The 7247-nt window shown below is 36.7% G+C and overlaps 2 pseudogenes; one reads left to right on the forward strand and one right to left on the reverse strand.

The window, feature by feature from the left end:
* The first annotated feature begins 996 nt into the window (after nt 1-996).
* LOC114734395 (tubulin-folding cofactor A-like) lies at nt 997-3134 on the forward strand (annotated as a pseudogene).
* Nucleotides 3135-3975: 841 nt separating this feature from the next.
* Nucleotides 3976-7144, reverse strand: LOC114734398 (probable cytokinin riboside 5'-monophosphate phosphoribohydrolase LOGL10; annotated as a pseudogene).
* Nucleotides 7145-7247: the final 103 nt, after the last annotated feature.

Below are 7247 nucleotides of genomic sequence, written 5' to 3' on the forward strand. Positions count from 1 at the left end.
GTTAATTTTTTTATATATATTTATTGTATTCAATCGATTTCAATTAACGTTTTAATATATGTATGCGTGGACATAGGAGACATATATACCTTAAAAGACTGAGTCATTTACCAGAAATGAAGCTTCCTAATTTGGACGTTGAGAGCAGAAACTAAAGAAACATCACATAACAGTATTAGTTCCTTTTGTGTTTATATAAGCAAGGCAAAAGCTTTTATATATATATATATATAATATATTATTTATAAATATATTGAGTCATATATTTTAATATTTATTAATTAAATCAGTTTTCCTTCACTTCTTCAATCTCTATTTTAGCCGTATCACGAGCTTTGCTGGATGTCGATAGTTGCACCCTGTAAATCAAATCATGAGTGATAGCTTTAGCCCCACGCACACATGGTGAGCACTAATGTTTGTTGAGCTTGAATTAGGTTGAAAATACATTATTGTCCTTTACCACTTTCTTTCCTTTTCTTTATTTAGAAAAAAAATTGAAATCTCCTTGTCAAAAGTAATTCTGTTTGAAATATAAGGATTAATCTTTTTGTTAAGCTCAACTCCCATCTTGTTTTTATACTTTCAGATCATATTCAACTCCTATTCATTTTTAAAAAATTTCGAAGTCACATGAAACTAAAAATATGATAATAATTACATCAATTAATAAAATAACAAAAATAATACAATCAATTTATTTACAATAATATAATATAATATTTTAATTTATTTTTTATCTATTATTTACAACAAATAATAGGTTCAAGAGAGGAAGTAATTAAGAAAATATTTACAAAGATATCTTGTATTAAGGATCAGAAAGTATTTTGAATGAGAGAGAGAAGGTGTTCTTGGCTTTATATATTTAAGGTACTTATTTTCAATCAAAAATTATGATTTTCTTAAATAAACATAAAATTCGGAAGAAATAATGGGCGGAAATAAAATTCCATGGTATGAAACGGTGCGTTGAAGTCAGAGAGACCGGATCTGCTGCTTCCTCTTCTCCGGCTGCTAGGGCACTGCATTCTGCGAGCAGCAGAAATCCAGCAACGAGACGGAGCCTAGGCGCCGGTCGAAATTTCACACATCGCTCGCATTCCGCAGTAAGATCTTATCTCTCGCCTGGGTATTGCCTTTCCATTTTATTTTTCCCAACGCAACTATTTTTCTTGGAGGAACTATTCGAATGATGGGTTGGATTACTGTGTTTGGTGACTAATTATTGAACTGTCATGATTTTTGTAAAATTAAAGACCTTGAGCTTTGATTATAAGTTTAATGAGTGAGAAGGCTGCGATAAAATAATTCTACAAAACAATATCTTGCTTTTCATTACTAAACTCACTGGTCATTGATTTTGTTGTAGAAACGAATTCTAGATGCGAGTGTTTTTCCTTCTCTTGCAGGATTCTATGGCGACCATAAGAAGTCTGAAGATTAAGACGAGTACCTGCAAACGCATTGTGAAGGAGCTTCATTCGTATGAGAAAGAAGTTGAGAGAGAAGCTGCCAAAACAGCCGACATGAAGGAGAAAGGAGCTGACATCTATGACCTTAAGCAGCAGGTAAGACTACCTTCCCCCATCCGTCCAGATGCAGTGTGGAGCTCCTCAGTGTTCATGCCGTACCATATTCTTGCAATATTCAGTGAATGGTGTAATTGGTAATCTAATATGAGGCTGAAATATCTGCTTGTCAATGTAACCTTTTCTCTTTGAAATCTAAGTCCTGTAGCCTTTGGCTTCGAACCAGTACCTTTGAAATTAAACTGAAGCACAAATGTTAATATTTTATCCTGAAATTATCAAGTGTTTTCTGAACAAAAGAGGTAGGTCAAGTGTAGCAATTTTGTCACATCAACTGGCACTTGTTACACTGGGAGAAATCCTGTCTTGCTTGGTGTAAGTTCATTCAAAGGCAGCTTCAGCACTGTCTTAATCTCCACTTCTGTATGTTCCTCCCCTCCCCACTTTCTCATATACCAAGGTCTATTCTCTATCAACACATGGACCAAATAAGGGCAACTTCAGCATTGTCTTAATCTGAACTCTTTTTATGATCCTCTCTTCCCCACTTCCTAACAAAAATAAATAACGAAAAAGTGAAAGACGCTTAGAGGCAGAAATTGATATTCTCAGCATCTTGATCTGTGAGATGGAATTCTCAATATTTTACTTGGGCTGTAATAAGAGCTAAGTAAGCATGATAGGGACTGTGTCTTTGCAATTGCATTATGCTTGAATTGGAGCATCACTTTTTTTAAAAAAATAAATAAATAGGATATTAAATTATTAATCTTTGAGTGTGCCTTTCATATGCTTCCCTTGTAAATTAGTTGTATCTTTGTTGATATCATTTGAACAGGAAAATGTACTGGCTGAATCGAGGATGATGATACCTGACTGCCGCAATCGCCGCGCTAGAGGCTGCACTAGCAGACTTAAAAGGAATAGTGGTACTCTATTCTTGCTTTTCTTATGTCTTAGTTTTCTATGTTGTCTGATGTCATGTCATAAAATTTTCTACAAAATCAATACTTTGAAGTCTGAACTTTTGATGACTTGGCATTATTAACAAATCAGTTAGCTGACCCTACAACTTTGATTAGAGAGTATTACCCCTTTTTGTGATTTATATGATTATAAGCACGCTATTGGTATAGAAATAGAAATATGGCTAGATTACCGCTGATTCTAGGGATAGTTACATATGAAAACGTTGACAATGAGGGCAACCAGCAACGAATCATATTCCGTTGAAGAATGCTAAAACATAATCATTTTCGTGACTTTGCCCTTCTCAAGTTTTACATAAACAAAGCATATTGTGTTTTAGTATGCTAAACCATAAACCTGTTTGTCTTATCGAATCTCTCCCTGCTTTAAGTATAACAATACCGGGAGTTGAGTCTGGGATGTGCGGGAAAATGGACTCTTGTCCGGTGCCACTATTTTATTTTAGAAGTTTGCTTCAATTTCAGGCGGAGATGGAGGAGTCAAACGAGAAGGAAGGCCCTGAAATTGATGAAATTGATGAAGCTCGTAGCACCATCGCTGATGTTGAAAAATTATTTGAAACAACTGAAGCTTAGCAGGGCTGTTTCGTTGATGCCTTCAATGCAAGATATCAGACCGCGTGTTATATAGTCTTCAGGCCAAACATCCGCCATACCTAGTGGCTTATGATCGAGGGAAAACTTTGCTTATGAGTTTGAAACTTGGATGATTCCGTCTTGTCAATTATTGTTTGTTACAATGTGATATCGATCTGAGTGTTCTAGCCTGAAAGCAGCTTATTACAACCGCTACTTAATCATTGTCAAATTTTTCCAATTTTATATGCATAACACATCTTGCTTGTTGCATAACGTGGATCTCTTGCACTGAGTACGCTTTTGTTCTGGATTGTATATGTCAGATTTGGTAGCTTAGTTTAATCTCCCGCCTTTCTCTCCCCGAAGCCTGTGGAGAGACTTGGACATTTCTTGTTTAATATCAGTCTGTTACGGTTCAGCTGGTACGTACAGGCACTACTTTTGAGCCAATTTGTGCATTAATTGGACGCGTCGTTTTTTTATAAAAACAAATATTGGTTAAGGATATCTTGGACGTTTTTGTGACAATTAAAAAACATTTTCAATGGGCCAAATCCCAAAAATTACACTGCAAAATCCTTTGATTTTTCTGAGAACCCAAGTACCTTCCTTACTGAGTTAACATCACTGATTTCAATAAGATTCCCATCCCTTATCCTTGTCTAAGAGTATATGTGGGAGTTGAAAGGAAACGACTTGGGAAAAGAAAACAAAATGCATAACAAGATAATTGAACAGGAAATTTATTATTACTGGTAAGTTCCACCTCCTTGGCCAGAGGCACTGCTATGTATTTTGGTTTTTTTGGGGGGGGGGGGGTCACAATTCTCAGGATCCATCCCCCAAGTTAAGGTCTCCCCTGAAAGGAAAAGCTCTCAATATAACCCCTCTTTCCCTTACGTTATCTTCCATCCAAACGAACAGTTTATTAAACATTCTACAATTGAGCTTTTTCATGAAAGAAATTATTTTATGCTTAAAAATAGAAGGTAAAAGACATTCCCTATCTAGATGCTTTCCAATGCGGTTTCTTTCCTTGGGTCATTGCAAGAGATGTTATAGAACTCAGCAAGGTAAGCCAAAGCCTGTGAGTTGCTTTCACAAACCTTCCACAGGGATGCAACCTCTCCTTTGTAGACAGTGCCCCAATCCTCACAAGAATCCAGAAAGTCAACAGCTTCGTGAATAGAACGAATCGTAGTTCATCAAGACGAAGGGAATGGGAAGCTTTGATCCAATCCGTTCAAGCTGTATTAACCCCATAATCTCAACATCTCATCTAGAGTGCCAACACCACCAGGAAGAGCAACAAGGCAGTCTTATCAGATGAGTTGTTCCTCACTGCAGCATCCACCAGTCCATGTTTCCTTGCTGAGAGAAAACCTGAAAAAGTAAAATCAGACTAAAATCTATGGAAATTTGGCATAGATGTGGGACAAGACTATATGTCTTTTGTCAATGCATGAATCAGTTTTTAAATGATAGAAGGAAGTTGGGAATATCTAGGAGCAAGATCAAAGCAAAATGTCTTTTCTTCAAAAAAAAAACCCTTACTACGAAAATTTCATCCAACATTATACTATTTCTAGATATATCATTTTTAAGGCAATTTAACAATAAAAAGTACCTTTCTGAAAGATTAGCTAAGCATTCGGGGTATTGCTAGAGGTATTCACCCAAAATGCCTTTTTGTTATGGCACTTTTGAGAAGGACAAAACACTTTGATGTATTTGCAAGTGTTTGTAACAAGTTAGTCAATAAGAAATAGAAAAATTCATATTATGTCCAGCTCAACATCACGTGAATACATGTTTTTCAAATCTTTCTTCCACGTGTTACAATTTTAGTGAAGAACCTAATGGCAAGTTCTTAAGGAACTGTACCCAAGTTTCATTGTTTGAGAAAAGTTTTATTGAAAGCACTGCCAAACTAGGACTAAGCAATCAAGGAATGGTGGTAAGTTGCCTGCAAGTGAAGTAGGTTTCGGAAGGTAAATAAGGATGGACATTGGAGCTTGTCGACTCCCCTGGCTCCCTTCCAATCTTGAGTCCACCGACTGGTTTTCCTGCTTGCATAGCACCTTGAGTGACAGCATCCATTAGCCCTGGTCCAGCTCCAGACCATGAAGTGCAGTCTAAAAGATTTGCTATCTGTGAAGACATGTATGTAAACAAGACTCATAGCAACAGCTGCTGGAGATCCAGTCACTATGATTATTGTACTTTTAGAGACAGTAAGAATGTTGTTTACGAAAAAAAAGAATAAGGCCTTATATCTTTTATAGTCTTCATGCTTATATCACCACAAACAAGCGTGCAAGAGAACAGGAAAGAAGCTCAAATTTGATACTAAAATCATGCAGTCGTACATCAGAGAGAGTGATACAAAAGAATGGAAACTATATGTTTGATTCGTTTTCTCTCATTACACTCACTCTTTCCTTTGTTTTATCTCTTTCCGACTTTTTGTGACTGCAGAGGATTCTTATTGAAGCTCAGATGGGATCCTCTATCGAACCCTATAAAGTCTCTAAAAAAGAAACAAAGGCCAATCCTATTAAATTTCTAATCCCCTCAAATTGGAAGGAAGCTATAGGAAGAATATTGCCTCTTTAGCCAGCTCTTGTGCTCGCATGTAATGTGAATGACTGGGCCCCCATCCTTGAAGAACCCAGATACACAACTCCTCTCCCTTGTCTGTTTATGAGTTCATAACATCGTTTGATCTCCTCTTTAACCTTTCAAATTCCAAGACCAGAGTGAGTGTCAATTTTCTGGATTTTCAGTTTAACCGCAAATTCCACAAATTCTTGATATAAATAGAGAAGAAGGCACATGCTGGCCATTAGTGGAACATCCATGAGCATTATCATAAAATACTTTTCTGGAGATTCTACAACATCGTTCCAGTCCCAACCACATCTATACACACAGTCATGCAATACGTTTCATCATAAACAGTTCCATCATAGTTTACTGATTGTCTGGCTCAAATATGATTATTCAAGACCATTTAACCATGATATTAAAAGGCACCATGTGGAAATAGAACTAAAAATGAGAAAAGATGTCAGAATCCGAACACGAACCAGCAGCAAATTAGTAGGTGCTAGGCATAAACTACAATGAACCCATTATTATATTTGGTCCATAATTGTGTTTACATTGAAGAACATGATACTGCCATTCTTGTCCTCATATATGTCATTATTTTGCATAAGAATATTAGTATTATTGTAGCATTCAGACCCAATATGAGCAGGTGATAAGTGTCAAGCAGTCATAAGCAAACTCACTCATAATTACCTCCTTTTGGTGTCTCAGACTCCCTGTAACTTCCCCCTCCCTAGACCTAAAGCCCAGAAAAACAAAATGAAGATCTAAGCAATGGCATGCGATTGCAAAATGTTACCCAATAGAACACTCCTCGTTGATTTACATATAAACAGTGAGCAAATAAGGAAAAAACATATTAACTAAAAATTTTTCCTTGGATTATCAGAGTCTATTTATTTTTGGTCTCCAAAAATTACTCAATGGGCTACAGGTAGCACACATGGAAACACATCAGACTGACCCACTGTAAGGACTAACAAGTAACGATTTTGTTGTTTACTGGCTCACGCCATTCACCCACCAGTTTTCTGGACTGGAAGCAAAATATGTCTAACAACCCAATAATCAAATTGCTGATTTAGACGAAAAATAATTAACTGAAGTATATCCCACAGTCTATTACGATGTGTAGCTACTTCTAGAGCAGAGAGAAATAGGTTGTTCACCCTTAACAAAACAGTACATGAAAATATATCCGCAAAAGCAATGCTACAACAGAAACATTTGAGTCAAGGAAGTGGATATTACAGTTCACCTCATCTGGGCTTTTCCTTCATCAAATTCAATTGACTCTTGTTTACTCAGAGAAACCCCCACTTGAATAAGCCTCCGCTTGGGAACTTGAAAATAAGAGTTTCTGCCCGGTTGTACTGAAAGACTGAACTTGATTCGTCTTTGATGAAATCGAGAGCCTCCCCACCACAACATGAGAACCTAACGAACCCCATGTTGAAAATCCCATCATGAAGGAGCCTACAAGCTTCCAAGAAGGGTTACTAATTACTATGATTCCGCCAAAGGTTTCAGACTT

Source organism: Neltuma alba, unplaced genomic scaffold (assembly GCF_004799145.2).
Source record: "Neltuma alba isolate B1F8T4 unplaced genomic scaffold, ASM479914v2 tig00013090_pilon, whole genome shotgun sequence".
Classification (NCBI taxonomy): domain Eukaryota; kingdom Viridiplantae; phylum Streptophyta; class Magnoliopsida; order Fabales; family Fabaceae; genus Neltuma; species Neltuma alba.